Source organism: Urocampus carinirostris, chromosome 4 (genome assembly GCF_059441175.1).
Source record: "Urocampus carinirostris isolate Australia breed hairy pipefish chromosome 4, RoL_Ucar_1.0, whole genome shotgun sequence".
Lineage (NCBI taxonomy): Eukaryota > Metazoa > Chordata > Actinopteri > Syngnathiformes > Syngnathidae > Urocampus > Urocampus carinirostris.
Window position 1 is genome coordinate 23,922,595 of NC_142352.1, and position 17,385 is coordinate 23,939,979.

General features: G+C 41.2%; 1 non-coding gene and 1 pseudogene across 1 annotated transcript; both read left to right on the top strand.

Moving 5' to 3' along the window:
- The first annotated feature begins 16,142 nt into the window (after window positions 1–16,142).
- Window positions 16,143–16,352, top strand: LOC148367117 (U2 spliceosomal RNA; annotated as a pseudogene).
- Window positions 16,353–16,355: 3 nt separating this feature from the next.
- On the top strand, window positions 16,356–16,539 carry LOC148367118 (U2 spliceosomal RNA). Its single transcript, XR_015850386.1, has one exon. It is a non-coding gene; the product is annotated as a U2 spliceosomal RNA (small nuclear RNA).
- Window positions 16,540–17,385: the final 846 nt, after the last annotated feature.

Genomic DNA, 17,385 nt, shown 5'->3' on the forward strand with positions numbered 1-17,385 from the left:
TACGACATGAATCCATTTTAGGGTGGCAGGATGGGGTCGTAAACTGAAATTGCCATATAGCTGGGGATAGAAACCGTTGGAAATTAGCTAATGAGTTCCGAACCCCCGGCGCCCCAGTTAAAAAACGTAAAACAGGTATTTCAAACTCACAGCCCGGGGGCCAAGTACAGCCCCAAGGATGATAGTTTGAAGCCCCTGCCTTAATATGAAAGTTAAAGGGACAGTGTGTATTTTTTGCCCACTAGAGGTCACTATATTCTGCCGGGCCACAGAGAACGAGTGCTAAAACCCCTACAGCAGAAGACAAAATACAGAAAGTCAAAGTGACCAAAACATACCTTATTGCTTTTGAAAATAAGAGAAAAATGAAAGAAAAAAGAAAATAAAAATAAAAAAGAGAAAACTAAAGAAATGAGGAGCAAAAAGAGAAAATTGTATTGTATGTATATATATATATATATATATATATATATATATATATATATATATATATATATATATATATATATATATATATATATATATATATATATATATATATATATATATATATATATATATACAATAAAATATGTAACAACAAACAAACAGACAAACAGACAGATGTACATGACTAGATCTTAACAAAAAAATCACCACCCTCACTTTGCTTGCAGGAACACAACGTGTGCAGGTAAATGCAAACGAGAAAAAATGGATTGGCTTATGTCATCCATTTTCTTCATGTACTAAATGTATTAAATCTAAATTAAAGACCTCAATTCGAAACTTTGGAGCAAATGTTTTCAAACAAAGCGGTCCGCGACTCAAAGAGTTTGCCGACCCCATCTTTACAGCAACATCGATGCTCCCGGCGGATCTAAATGCGGACCGTCGAACACCAGAGCCACTAAGTATGGACTTTTGAGTCCAATATGTCTTCAAAAGGGGCTAAAAGGACTCATTAAGTGGGTTCGACTCTTTCAAGACTATTAGAAAGAAAGATGTTAGTCACGGCTGCTTATCTGGCAACCTTACTAGCAAGCGGATTAAAAGATCAAAGACTGCCTTCGCGTTTAATTTTATACTAAATGTAAGCTCCTTTTTTTCTCGGATGTGCCGAGGACTACGATGAAGCCCCGAAGTCGCTCGGATGCTCGTCCTCAAAATCCTCAAATCAATTTCACTGAAGTGTGAATAATATCCAGAAATTTGTTTATCTTTGACCTTTGAGTCTCAAGTGCTTGTTAAAATAAAAATAAAAATTAATTGATTTTATAATGAATTCTTTCCTTTCAAGTCATGATGCGATGAATGGCTCCAAGCATTTTATACTCATTTTTTTTACCCCAGAACTATTTTAGTACTAAATAAGTAAATATATAGATGAAGAAGAGGAAGCCCAAAACTCGATCAAAGGGGTATTTTCACAAAAATGCAATTATTTATCGTAATTATGTTAGGTTCTGGAAAGCCTCCCTCCACCAGAGGGTGCCTACTGGGTTTGGAACAGGGCACAGTGTCTAATCGCCACACATTTGTGCCCAATTTTAATAAATCCCCAAAAAGATGAACAAAAAAAAAAAAGAGTTTATTTGAGCGTGTCTAAGAAATGCACGTACTTGCACGCGTTACAGATGCAGCTTGGCAGAGGCTGTTTTGATGATTTAAGCCAAAAGATGGCGTCAGCAAGTAAAACATTTTCATATTCCGGGCATCATCTTTAAGTTAATGTAATGAGTTCAATTGTAAGGCGTCTCCATTGTTTCAGTGTAGCTGGACATGGCTTGGGCTTTTATCAATAATAACTGTTAAGGGATTTTCCACTCCAGCCTACTCTTAGTTTTGTTTTTACAAAAGTTCTACGATTGCCCTCCCAGTATCAACGTAATTGAAAGCCATTTTGACAGCGTGCTCGTGAAATATATAGCCCTTGTTCGTAGCTGTCAAGAACCAGAACAGGATCAGGACCCAAAGGCGTGACGCTCTCACAAAAGCCTTTTATTTTACGGGAAATGGGGAGTCATGCACGTTAGTTGTGGAAAGACAGGAAGCCAGAGACCGACGAGATCGATTCTAATTGCCCTAGTTGATATCGGACAGATGGGCTCGATACCGGACGGGACAGACAGGATAGATAATGAGTCAGGATATCGAAAATAAACAGGACAAACTAGACGGGAACGAAAACTGGAGAAAGTAATGACCAGGACAAAAATGAACAAAAACAAAACTGGAAACCGAAATTAAACAGGACAAAATGAACGGGAACAATAACGGACAGTAAATACCAACATTAACAGGACTGAGTCAAAACCCACGTCTTGAGGGGCAGAAGTTCGTTGACAGGCTGACAAAGGAAGCGTGAGAGCTTAAAATACACAGAAAGCCAATCTGTTAACGAGGCGCAGCTGGCGCCACACGGGCGGTGCCAATTGGGCGCCATGGCAACCGGGACAGTAGCTCATTTGTTCACATTTTATTCTGTGATAAGACTTTAAAGAAGCTGCTCATCTCAGCCTTTATTTTGTCATCTCTATTCCTTGTCTAGCGGTCATTGACATAAAACACATATATCTCTTGATTTGATGTCTGTCTTCCTGTCTCGTGTAATTTATTTGGCCTCGTAAAAGTCAGTTTGCGTTGTCTGTATGTAATGGAAAACTTGCGTAAAACTAGCGGTATACTGCAGTGAAACTGCAAAAGACCACATGCGGTCTGGTCGCAGCAAGCCTTAGGTTTAAAAGTGTCTTATTTCAAGAGAAGATTAATTCTTATTTCATCCTGAGGTACCTTTTAAAAGACAAGCCACAGACGTTTATTACAACATCTCTCTAAAAGGTACCGTAATCCCAGATTCTTCACATGCAAATTGTGAGGAAATAGTCCATGTTCTTTTTGTTGTTGCATTAAACGGTATATTCCAATTATTTTCCATGGTAATGCATTTTGAAAACAGCATGTTTTGTCTTTGTCATCCTGAGTTGAGACATCATCGGAGGAACACCAAAACCTTAGCAAGCCAGTTGCCATATTGTTTTACGTGTTAATTAGTCAAAGTGGTTACGAGTGTTTTAAGATAAATATTGGTAGTTTTTGTGGAGAATGCCAACGTGTTTTGCAGGTAAATGGACAAAATGTAAAACAAATGACTAGCAACCAAAAACGGGCTAACTGGCAAGAAAAACACGGAAAGCTGCCAATGGAGGGCTAACTGGCACCGATCTGCTAAAGGCGATGGCATCTTTGGTGGAAAATCATAAGGCTGGCCAAACAAAATACATGCAGTGAGCAGTCAGGCTAACCAACAACCTTCAACAAAAAGTGGCAACGGCTAAAGCAAAAAACAAGAAAATGGCCTGTAATAAATCATGGGGCATGGCAAAACTGGCATTATTGCCAGGCTAGCCTATTAAAAAATGGGATAAGATGTCACGGTTCCACTTGGGGTGGCGCGGAAGCATAATCCAGAAGCACGAATGAAAGCAACAATGGGTCGTTTATTGGCTCCAGGTTCGGTACACAAGAGAAACAACAGTATCTTGATCACAAGAGGCAGTTTTCGAGGTCCAGGCGCAGGCAAGGTGTCCGTGATAAGGTAAACTTACATTGAGGAAAGCGTCAGTCTAAATATTCGGCTGGTAGAATTCATGGTCGAGAAAAGAGGCAAGGGTTCGGGACTAGTGATGTTACGAATGGATCTGGAGTCGCAAGTCATGCCCCGCACAAAGGGGGCGTGGTTAAATGGAGCATAATTCGCGCTCAATAAATAGGCGAGAAAAACCCAGGAGGAGTCCCCCGCATGACCGCCTGACATGAGACTTGGATCATTGTTGGGTTACTTCGACTACTTGAGCATGAAACCACCCAAAAAGCGGAGGATTTCACCAGTTTGGGAGCATTTCAAACCGATATTTCGCAACAAGGTATAAACTGACATGTATAATTAAGCACAGCTTAGGTCTCTATATTTATACACACACCCTTTTTCTGTGTGTTTGTGTGTCACACATAATTTACTAATTATAATTCATTATATAATATATGCGGATACAAATGTCACAGATTTTATTCCTCAATAAAAAACAATAAAATGCACTATTCCCTCTATGAAATGTGTGTCCCAGTTACACAAGCACATCAAGTTACTGAACATACAATTAACAAATATACAGACAGTATTTAATGGACAAAACTTCTATTGTTTTGTGCGCAAATTCATTTACTGGTTTGTTGCCTGTTAACCACAAAACATCTGTGTTACAGCAAATGACCAGCAGATGTCAACACTGCTAAAGGAGCTAATAAATGAGGCCTTGTTTAATAAGGCTTTTGGCAAAGCAATCGGCCCAAAAGACTTGATACTTTCAAGGGGCTTCATCTCACCATCACTATTCTGTACACTAAGCAAAACAAGGATGACGACGCTAGAACGACAAAAGTGGCAATGAACTGACAAACGTGCCCTAAAACAAAAGTGCTTAAATAGTTAGCAGAGAGGTGATTATGGTGCAATCAGGGCAAGTGACACCAGGAGTGAGTGAATATCAGGGCCGAGGAGGAAGTGACTAAAAAAGGAAGAGAGAGGGAGAGGGGGAGAGAAGGACTCAAACCTGAAAGTAAGACTGTGACATAAGCAGCCAGGCTATCCAGGAACTAACAAGTAAAAGCGGCAACAGCTACCGCGATACATGTGAAGCCGGCCGGGTATAAATCCAGGGACACTGCAAAACCTGCGCTAGCTGGCCAAAGACACACTATGGGCATCCAACGAAAACCAACCGGGAGCAAACAAAACAGGAAAGTCCTCGGCAGCCCCGACGCTAACGGGGAGCTAAGGAGTCAAAATTATACCCACAGCAATACACAGGGCAAAAAACAAAAAGCCACAATCACCAGCCTCCAAGTAGTAATGAGCGATATGCAATCTCTGTTCACTACAATCGCTGTCTATTTCAGACATTAATTGGATTTGCCATTTTTAAAGTGTTGTGTTTCTTCAATTATGTCACAGTTCTGCGGAAAACAAGCCAGATAGGTCAACTTTGAGACTAAGTTTCTCTAGTCCTCCGGGGCATAGAATATTTGAAAAACTGTGCGGAGGAAGACCACAGCGTCTGTGCCTTTTAGGGGGAAAAAACGTTTGGGAATACATTTAAGTGCAAAAAAGCCCTAAGATTTGTCGCTTTTGCATGCTAAATAAAACATACGTGTGAGGAAATGTCAGCACACAGCGGCGCTCTTCTTGTGTGCGGCTCTCTTGCTTCACTTTTCGAATGTTCGTTTTGATGTCGCCTCTTTAACGAGCCTCGTCTGAAAAGCGCTGACGGTCGCCAGAAAACAAAGACGTCGCCTCCCCGTCGCGAGGACGTTGTTTCGATTCTGAGAGTCAACAATCAAATTGCTTGTGCTCACGTTCAGAAGACTTTTGAAAGCCCTGCTGTGTATTTCCATCGGATGCGGACCTCAAAAATCGGCGATGTTGCAATTATAACTTGAATGCTGGACTGAGAATTTGTCAAGCACAGGAAGAAGTCAAAGAAAAATATCAAAGTTCCACCGAAAACTGGTTCAAAAATAAGGCCACATTAGGCTTCCATGTCAAATATTCGGCCTGCGGGCCATATTCAGCCTGTTAGATGATTTATTCCGGCCCGCTGTAAGTTTCTGAACACGTACTTATTGATGGTGCGATGTACCACCAAATATTAACTCGATCTAGTAATAATCTAATGATAAAATGTTCTGCCCTCTGATATTCAATATGCAACCTCAGTGAAAGTCTTTAAACACACATATTCAATAGCTTATAAATGATGTTACATCAGGAAGCTGTCACCTGGAAATTCTCTTATTACCTATATTTTATGTTGATGATGTCTGTGTATTGTCTGTACAGCCATTTGAGACTTTGTGTGATAAAGGGCTATACAAATAAACATGATTTGACCTGAGCGTCCAGCTCATTTTTATCAAAAGTTATTATTTTTTCTCCTTTTGTGCTCCTTCCCCCCACTACAGTACAGTGAAGGTGTAAAAGAGCTGATGGCCAGTATGGTTTCATCATGTTAAAAACAATATTGTGCAGTATTTTCTCAGCTTGGGTAGGTCCAGCCTAAAAGCTTGATCTGGTTTTAAAGCCCTTCACTGCTAAAACTCATATTTTGTATTTATTTTTTTATTTATCTCGAAGCAAGCATATTTTTATTCATAGCTCCCACTTGAGTATGTTTATGTTTTTGGTATTTGTGTTGAGTTGGTTCAGATGCAAACCTGTTTTAAAAATAATAAAATACAGATGTGACAAGAAAAACAGAGTTAAGTGTCACGAGGCGTGGTGGCGTGGAAGAGGACCGGACCAGAACGGAGGCAGGAGGCATGAAGGGAGAACTCAAATGCGTTGACGATCCATAAGTTTTATTTAATAAAATAAAAGTCGCCCAATACTCCGGGGCAAAACAGAACAATACAGAATTCCTCCGGCACGAACTCAACAGGACAAGGCATAAAAGACTAAAACAGGACAAGCATAACAGACCGGGATTGTGTATAATGAGTAATGAACCAGCGCCCGCCAAACCCAAAATCCAGCCTTAAATAGCAGACCAGCAATCAGCTCATCTGCTTCAGCTTGAGTTCGGGGGCGTGGCATACTGGTCGTCATGGCGACCGTGACAGTTAAGAGCATATACAGTAATGGTTGCCTGTCATCATTATGAAGTCTTATTGAGGTGTATAGAATAGAATAGAATAGAATAGAATAGAATAGAATAGAATAGAATAGAATAGAATATACCTTTATTGTCATTGTTACAAAATGGGTTAACATATTGTGACAACGAAATAGGGCATGACACTCCAGTTTCACACATTCACAGTGAGGTAAAGAAACCAAGAAGATAAGGAACAGAGAAGATAAGGTTATAAAACAAGTATGTGCGCATGCGCATGTATTCTCTCATTTTATGACTGTAATGTATATTTCACTTTTATCATGTTGTATATATAGGACATCATGCTCAACTTTTTGTCATGTATTATTCCCTTTCGAGCGACTCAATTATCACTGACTCAGTGTTCTTTAAAAGGAGGCGGGCGTCATGTCACCCACAAAAGGGGAGATGCTCCTTTGTGTGTGTGTGCGTGTGTATGTCTGTTAGTATTTGGTAGAAAGTTGTGTGTCTGTTTTAAATTCTGACAATCATAGCCTCGATTCTTTGAATTTTCTCCTGAGCACCCCAAGACAGATGGGGGTATCGTTTGGGGGAAGTGGAGTGCGTTCAAAGCAGAAGCGTAAGCTCAGTGACAACTACAACAGCTACACGCCGTACGAGTATCACCAGCGTTAAGAGTGAAACAATTTTTGTGTGGTATTTTTTCTCTTTTTGGCAGGGTCATTTAACTCTAGAGCAGGGGTCTCCAACCTTTGTGAACCTGAGAGCTACTTTTTGCTATTAATTAGCGTAAAGGGCTACCAGTTTGATTTCCAAAATAACATGTTACTTCTGTGTTTAACCAGGTTGTGATTGTCAGAGGTTCGAATAGGTTCAGTCAACCACTAAACATCATGTCAGTTAGAAAACACATTTCCTAGAAAATCGCAATGACCCAAGTTATATTTCCCCGAACACAATGTTGGAGACCCCTTCTTTAGAGTGACCTACCTGATTGCATTTAAACGAGTGTGATCCTGGCCAAACCTGTTCTGGCCTGAAAGAGTAGAATATCAAACAGGGTTCATACCGGTGCCTGAAATCCTGGAAAATGCTTGAATTTTAATGTTGTGTTTTCAAGGAGTAAAAGGTTCTTGCAAGGTTTCTTCATTTTCCTCATAGATAGATAGATAGATAGATAGATAGATAGATACTTTATTCATCCCCGTAGGGAAATTCACACTTCCAGCAGTCTACCCCGTTGTTTAATAACAGATGAACATGATGCCCGAGGGGTGCTTGTAGCGAAGTGGATGACGTCACGCCAGTCCAAAAATTCGACATCCCTGCGGCAGATGGAATACTTTTCTTTGTGAAAATCCAGGGATACACCACCTCGTGTTAGCAAGTCCGCCTCCTCTCCGATTCCCCCTGGCTTTCGCGTCTCTGTTTAGCGGCGTTGAAGCCGGATTGCTCCGGGTGGCTACACGTTAGCGTCCGGAATGCTAAACGTGAGCCACGTTTCCGCAAAACACAGCAACTGCGCTCCCTGTGCGCTTCGATGTTTTCCACCAGCACTCGATGATCTTATTTGGTCGTGAGTTCGCATTTACCATGATTACGGATGGTACCGAAGACTTATAACGCCGCTAGCCGCTTCGCTAGCTCCGGCTTTTCCTCCACGATAGGCCCCTTCATCACGCCGGCACGAGGATTTTTCAGGGCAAGGAGTTGAAATTCCTTGAATACACGCATTTCTTGTGCGTTAAAACCCATGTCCATAGGATAGAAGTAATCCATAGTGTAGTTGTCAAAACGGGAAGAAAAAACACAGAAGATAGGAGCAGACAATAAAACAATAGGGCAGCTGCTGGAAAAGGCAGCCGCTCGTGGCAGCGCCGCTTTGATCTATCTATCATGTTAAGGTATTTGAGTTTTTCCTTGACCTTATGTAGGTTTTAAATCAGGGGAGTGTGTAATAATAGTCAGTAGTTTGCAATAATCTGTGGTCTGTTCAACCCTTTGAGACTCCTTGTGATCAAGGACTATACAAATAAACAGGACTTGACTTGACTTTTTGGGAAAGCTGCTGAGTCAGCAAAAAAAATTGCAGAGTCAGCCTTTTTTCGGGAAGCTTTCAGATCTGGTGTGACCGGTTTTGCTGCCTGTAAAAGATGGTGTTGATATTAATTGTGGTTCTCGCGTGGTTCTGACCTGGGAGAGTGGAATGTTTTTCTGGAAGAAAATGCTGAGTCATCAAAACCAAAAGTGTTGAGACTTTATAGGGCATTTTTTCACATATACTTTAAGTCAAACCTTCTAACTGGCATTGTGTTGAAATTCAATGTTGTTCTAGTCTAGAAGAGGGAAATGTCTTTCTTGAAAAACTACTGAAGGAGAAAAACCTACAGAGTTAGTCAGTCTTTTTTTTTAACTTTCTTTTTTTGTGTGCTACTGATGACACACAATCTAAAAGCACATAAAGATGACTCCGTGATTTGGGTATTTTATTTTATAGTCATAAATACAGTTTAATTATGACTGTATGGTAGGGAGAATATTGGTAAGGAGAAATTCTCGTACTCTGTGCTTTTTTAAACGTGACCCCTCCATAAAAAAAGGGTTCGCTGTCTACTTGTATAGGCCAGCTGACTAAAAATGGCACAAATCACTTTTAAAACAAGCTAAACAAAAAAAACATATGGCACAGGAGCACCACGATGGTGAGGTAGCAATCAAAACCAAAACGTGGAGTCACCGACGAGGATGAAGGGAGCTCAGAAGAAGGGTAAGCCACCATATCATTTGTTTTTATTCGTTTGTTATTTGCGTTTCTGAGTGTGGAAACGTAACGTTGCCTCTGGTAGCCCGCTAATGTTAGCGTTTGCTTTTAAGCTGATTAAATATATGCACGCATATGTGTGTGAGATACTTTTTATTTCAGATAAATAATCTTGTGCAGCCCCGCGACCCTACTGAGGATAAGCGGTGCAGATGATGATGATGAGGATGAGGAATCTTGTGCAGTGTTTGATTGTGCTTCATAAAACACTCCACTTTCACACAATGATGGTAAGATTGAGCACCAAGTTTAAATTTTCTGGCAAAGTCTGAGAGACTAAGTGAGGAAACGTAACATACGTCTCTGGTCACTCGATTATGCTAGCTTTTACGTGTTAGCATAATAGTGACTGCGTGATTTCAGTTAAATGTACGAATGAGGTTTATTTGGGCACAGAACGAAAAATGGTGTCAATCACTAATTAACAAAGGGAACAACACATTCTTGTACCAAAAACACCAACAACAAAAATCCGCTGAACAATACAATATTAACATAAACATCTGCTCAAAGGAAGTCGAGGCTTTTAACTGCCCCCCCCCCCCCCCCCCTTATTACACTTATAATGTTAAGCAGTTTTGAATTTTGCTTTATAAAATTAGCTCAATATGCACACCGTGGTGTAAATAGGTTTAAGAATAAGCATCAAATTTTACTTTTCTGGCAAAGACTGAGTGATTATTGTGTCCTTGTAAATTGTGCCATTATAAATTATCATACGATACTCTCTCATCTCGTTAGAAAACACCAAACATTGAAAACCCTCATGCTGAGAGAGAGACATCTTGCATGCCACAGCAAGCAGCTCTCATCACTGAGAGTATCCTCAACATAATCCTCGTTAACATGCTTACATGTTTGCATGGCAATGCAAAGTTCTTAAAGAAGGAAGACTGAATGAGTTAGTGAGCAAGGGTGATAGTGGTTACTTATCTATTTTGAAAATCATGTTACTGGGTTTTCACATTTGCATTTAGTTATTGTTCCAAAAGCTCATGTCCCTTAAACAACAAGGAAGCTTTTTTGCGCTTTATAAAAAAGAGTATCTATTTGCAGGTGTTTAACATACATCTGTATGTATTTGGTTTGTTATATGTCATGATTACTGATGCGAGGCACCTGTGCCCGCTCCTTTGGCGCCAACTGCCTCGGACGCTGATTGGCTCCCTGTCACTTTTTAAACTCCCGTCTTTCTGTCAAGGTTGTCAGTCCATCTGCGAACCTCAGTTCATGCTAGGCAAGCTTTTCGACCCTGGCTCACTCCTGTTCTGGCCCCCGTCTGTTTCCCGGCTTCGACCCATTTTCTGATCCGACCACGTTTTTTGCTCTCCTGTCCCGCCTACTGACCTGTTTTTTCTGCTCCCGACACCGCCATCGCTTGCCACGGAATTACCACTTCGGCGTCTGAGCAACCTGCTCCCCGCGACCAGCGATCTCAGGATCGTGTGTGCAATCCTTTCCCTTCTTCCCAATAAAAATGAGAGACACGTACGCAAGTGGGTCCTGTCGCTGTTCTGGTTTTGACAATATAATAAACACTGATTTTTTTATTGTTTAATATTGTAGAACATTCCGTTTTGGGCACTATTTTCTTATTTCCCCACAAAATTTCAATATTTGAAAATTATGTTTTTTTCTAATCCCGTTCATCGATTAATCAAAAACAGAATTGCCAGATTAATCAGTGATGAAAGTAATCGGTAGTTGCAGCCCTAAAATGTACACAGTTTTACCTTAGGCCTACGCGAGTTTCTTTAGCTAGGCTTATACCAACAGAATCAGTATACATCTACTTTTGCGGGGTCAAATTGGGTACTGCAGTTCCCAACCAGGGACCACTCCAAGCACCTGAATCCGTATTCTATCGAAACCAACAGCAATAATTGTTACTTATGCACGTGTTCCAACAAACCACAGCCCCAACAACCTCGCCCTAGCAAAATGACCCGGCAACCCTTGTTTGTTATATAAAACTCTACGAAAGTCTCATAAAAAAATTTTGACAACTAAACACACAAGAATTTTGTGAGTCTGCAAGCACCAACATCCTCCCCGCTGGTCCAAATAAAAGGAGCCAAGTGATGCTGAAATTCCAACAGGGGTAAAAAGCGGTACATCAACATGCCGTGACTGGGATAATTGTCTGGTTTGGGCCGAGCGGGGCCCGGCCGCCGCGTAGAGCTCAATTACCGTTGGCCTTTATTGTCATGTGCCTGTTGCGTGCAAGATTGGAATCACAAAAGGTGTGGGTGGACAAAAAAAACAAGAGTGGTGGTGGGAGCATCCCCGTCACGTTGCTTTTTGTCATCAGCACTGACAGATGGCACAGGCCCTGTCTGAGGTCGAAGCAATGAGTGTCTTCAAAGGTATTGAGCAATGTGATGCTGCTGCATCCATCACCAGTCTTGGACGTGTTACTGAAGTCAAGTCAAGTCATGTTTATTTGTATAGCCCTTAATCACAATGAGTCTCAAATGGCTGTACAGACAACATACTGTATCATAAACTACATACTATTATTACACCATCTGACTAAAAACCTACATGAGGGCAAGGAAAAACTCAAAAACTTCGGCATGAGGAAGATTAAGAAGGGACCGGACATGACGTAATCTCCCTTCCAGGATGACCAGGCTGCAATGGGTGATGCATTAACAAACAATAAAAATGAAATATAAAATAATGAATGTCTAATTATACTTGCCAGCCAATCGCAGGGGCACACAGGGACGGACCACTCGCTCGCTCATTCACACCTAGGGACAATTTGGACCGGCCAATCCACCTGAAATGCATGTCTTTGGAATTTGGGAGGAAACCGGAGTGCCCGGAGAAAACCCACGCAAGCACGGGGAGAACATACAAACTCCGCACAGGAAGTCCAGTAGCTGGATTTGAACCCACACAGGAGGTTCCCAAGACCTTAGAACTTAGAGTGTCCCCTGCCCACTGCCCGGAGATGGTTGGGATGGGCTCCAGCCCCCCCGCGACCCTAATAAGGATAAGCGGTACAGCTGATGAGATAAGATGAGATGAGATAATGAATGTATAATATAAAAAAGTAGAAAATAAAATAAAAAGGATGACAAAGTATGCAATGGGTGTAAGTTTAGCAAACAACACACAGACATTGTCGACAAGGAACAGGTCATTCATAAGCTATGGAATAGAAGTGTGTTTTAAGTCTATATTTAAAAAGTTCGACTGAGGTTGCAGATCGAATCTCAGAGGGCATGGCATACCACAGCACTGGGTCCCGAATAGAGAATGCTCTCAAACTTGTGGATTTCTTCTTGGCTCTTGGGATTACTAGTAGACCAGTTATTTCAGAGTGGAGGCTCCCAACAGGAAAATAGGATGTGCAGTGGGCAAGCTTCTAAGCCTGATTTAGAATCTTATCTCGTTTTATAAAGAAAGAAGACTGCAATGTTTATCAGCAGTCAAACGGAAGGAGGCACAACACTGGCAGGCTGGCAGCGTGAAAATAAGTTATTTGTTACAGTTACTTGTATACAGGGTTGGGTAGGGTTACTTTAACTTGATTACTTTCAATTACTTTTGGATTACTCCAATGCCAAATATGCTAATAAAAGACAAAATAAACTAAATATGAATAAAATTACTAAATTTTGTGCAGGCTTGGTGAGTAACGAAACACATGGACCGGCAAAAATGATGTTGGCAAGCTGTTTGGATTTATTTTCATTTTGTTTCTGTCACATTTTATGTTAGTTTTGCCGGAGTTCAAAGCCAGGAGAGAAAGCTTACCACGTGTTGTGAGTCATAATTTTATTCATATTTAGTTTATTTTGTCTTTTATTAGCATATTTGGTATTGGAGTAATCCAAAAGTAATTGAATGTAATCAAGTTAAAGTAACCCTACCCAACCCTGCTTGTATATTTTATATACCAGAGCCATATCCCCCTAATGGGAGGTGGCTAGAGTCAAGCACATTCACATGTCTGTGTCTTTCTGGGAGATTGATACAGGGGATGGGATTCCCAGCCCCCTCGCTCAACCCAACTGATGTGTTGGGAGTCATTAGGAGACCAAACCCCCCAATTCCAACCCTTAATGCTGAGCGCCAAGCAGGGAGGCAATGAGTACCAATGTTGAACCAGCAACCTCCCAGTCTTGAGGCGGGCGCCCTACCCCCAAGGCCACCGAGCTGGTCAAACACAAATTTACTTGTAACTTCTTTTAATTGCGTTGGAGTCACTAATGAAACCTTCCATGCATGTCTGTGGGTTGTGGGAGGAAACAGGAGTGCCCAGAGGAAACCTACACAGGCACGGGGAGAACATGCAAACTCCAAACAGGGAGGCCGGTAGTTGGACCTCAGAATTGTGGGGCGGACATGCTTACCACTCAGCTGCCGTGCCGCCAGGTCCACAATCAACAAAATAAAACGCCTAAACGACACAAAAAAAAAACGTGAACATAGCTTAACGGCAGTAAATGATCATATAAATACCATATATAGCATGTTTAAATAGTATTTTACATAACAAAAAAATGCAGACATCCTCACGTTAAGAAACCAAAAGGAACACATGAAAATGGCGCCACGGAGCAAATGTAGGCGAAATAAAGGGGCTCTACAAGGACAAAAACCTAACCACCTGCCTTTCCTGGATATAAGCCCCAAAACAATAGACAACAAGGGCGCACTTTTTGTTTTTTTACAGGAAAGCATTTAATAGTGAAATATTTAAAAGGCAATTACTTTTTAATAACTCAAATAACTCTTTAAAGGGACAGTCTGTATTATTCGTCGCTGTATGGTGTAGTACAACAAGAATTGTGTAAAACAAAGAAGAATTCAAAGTATGCCCAGCCTTTTTGAAGTTTTCAGGTACCCATAGAAGCAAGATGTGGACAATTCTGTCAGCTCCCTTCAGGTGAGGCTCATGTTATGTAAAATGAAAACAAATTTCTCGACCTATGAATACGGTATTTAAAAAAATACATGTTTGGATGAAAGTTTGTGTATTTTTGGTTATTATTTGAATCAATGGTGCTTTACTATGTTGGTATTATTCCTAATGTATTTTTTTTGTTTTAAAGGCTTGAAAACAGAAAGAAACGTGCATCCATTATCAATTTTTAGGAAGCCATTGTAAAATCGGTTGGAATTATATATTTTTTCATTTATTCATCCGTTTATCTCATCGAGTACCAGTACTAGGTATTGGTACCGGTGCTAGGGTTAAGTGCACTCAGAACCCTGACTGATCCCAGTATCACTTGCAGATTTGTACCAATCAGCAAATAAGAAATGTTCAGAATTAGTTGCCATTAAATAAATGCAACAGTAATGGAATTTAAAAATTAACTCTTTAAAAATTTAGCAGAAGAAATATTCTCTGTGTACCACGCGAGAACCTAATAAAACATTTACAAAAATGTAGGTGTAATGACCCTCAATCATGGGCGACACAAGGGTTCACAGTCACTCGGTTTATTGCCTGCATTCAATAAACAATACAAATAAGTCAGGGCGTCTGTGCACGACTGCATACATCTTCAGCACGAGTTGATATAGTTGAAGGTACGGCAAGCGCAGAAGCCCATAATGTACCAAAAGAAAAAGACAGTCGCACACGCCCATGGCTTAACAAATGAATGCGGTACCAGAGTTTTAACAGTAATGCAACAAAAACACAGATTTTGTGAGAATTAAAAAAGAAACCTGATACATAGGAAGCTGAAAAATGTTCAATATATTTCAACAGAATGTTTTAGATAGGACAACAACACATTTATGTTTACAAATTTAAAAGATAATCAATCTTCTGATAACTAATAATAAACAATTTATATAATGGACAAAAACAAACTGCAGAGGTTTTTTTACATAACTGTGACAAAATAAGAAAATAACGATGACTACCTAACAGTTAATGTATCAGTATTGGGCTTAAGGGGCCGGTCACACAGACATTTGCGGCTGAATCACGGCCAGAAATTTCTGCCTTTTGGGCGGACGCCATTGGACGCATTAAGATCGTCATTCAGACGAGAAACAGCGGTGTTTAACTCGCAGTAGGAAATTCGCGCGCGGGTGGCAGCGCGAAATTATTCAGCGCTGCTCAATTCTTCAGAGCGCGGGCACACAGCCTTTCACGAGCGTTTTGAGGTTGAACCACGGCCAGATATTTCTGGTCGTGAAGCAGATGCTGTTAAGCGCTGTTAGACGTATTGAGACCGCTATATAGACGAGATAGAGCAGTGCTTTACTCGCGGTCGGAAATTTTCACGTGGTTGGCCGCGTTCAAAACTTTTGAGCTGCTCAAAAGTTTGAGCACGTGTTAAACCGCGTGCCGCACACGAGGTAATGACGCAGAAATGACGCGGAACGACGTGCTCTGGCCGCGGCCAGAGCGTGGTTACACATGGGTAGGACGGGAAATTTCAGCGGGTAATCGTGGGTGGAGCATGGTAATAGCATGTTCTGCGCCTGTATCGCGGTGTTATTACGTGAAATTAGCGTGTTACGCGTGTGACAGTCAAACGCCTTTCTCCGCGTATAAACAGCGCGAATGCCGAGCACACGTCATTTGTGCTCGTGACGTCAAGGGAGTGAACATGGATCCCCGTCAGCGTAGTTTCTCTTCATTTCGAATAAATCTTCCGGTGCATTCGCAGCAAGACTTTGAATCTGGGACCTTAGCTTGGCCTTTTGGTTGAGAGTAAGAGCAAGGCTTTGATGCTAGTTCCTTAGCTTGGCCAGGCTTTAGGGCTAGCTTTGCCTTTTGGGCGTACCTCTTGCCATGATCTTTGATTTTTGCATTTCGGAGATGGAATAAAAGCTTGCTCCGTCCACTCCACGCATCGGCCCGGTATTGCAGTACCTCCGGGAACGGTGCATTCGCAATGATCGCTGCAAGGCTTTAGGGCTAGGACCTTAGCTTGGCCAGGCTTTAGGGCTAGCTTTGCCTTTTGGGCGTACCCCTTGCCATGATCTTTGATTTTTGCATTTCGGAGATGGAATAAGAGCTTGCTCCGTCCACTCCACGCATCGGCCCGGTATTGCAGTACCTCTGGGAACGGTGCATTCGCAATGATCGCTGCAAGGCTTTAGGGCTAGGACCTTAGCTTGGCCCTTTGGCTGAGAGTAAGTGTCCCGGCTCCTAGGCTTTGTAGCGTATTATGAACTGAACGTTAACGGATAATGGATAATGAATAAAGAAGATAGAACAATCAAATTTGCGCATTTTCCATCCCGGGCAACCACGGGCAAAAAAAAAACGCAAAATTTTAGCCGTGATCCAGCCGCAAACGGCTGTGTGACCGGCCCCTAAACAAATGTAGTATCAAACATCCAGTATGTTTTTAATAGATTAATAATGTTCAAATTCTTCAGAAAAAGTGGACAAATCTTTAGTTTTATTCAGTTGTTGTGCGTAAAAGTGTGTGTTAAACATTGGCTATAATTGTGATTGGACTCTTTGAGTCGATTTAAACAACTATTGATTAGTGTCAAAATGTCCCCCGATTGTTGGGGAATGAAATAACAACAAAGGATAATTGCAAATATACAAAGTTGGATATTGTTTTAAAAGGTATTTTTAAGAGCACCAACCCATTTGAACCCTGTTCTTGTTCCCATGTTCTTCTGTGTTTATCCAAGAATGATATGGGTTACAATTTTTCTGCCGTGCATTTGAATGGGCGTTGATACAATGCACGTCAAAGATCAGACATACATCTACACCAAATAATAGAATTTGAATCAAAGTGTTGTGGAAACGGCATGCCATCAAAGTCACTTTTCTAGAAAGGACATACCGGGAGGAATATGATGAGAAAAACTGAGGTGCGACTTCAAACCCTCAGATGAAAAGGAATAAATTATTTCATGCTCTGTTGTTTTTCTGGTGCATACGGTTGAGATTGGCTGCACTGG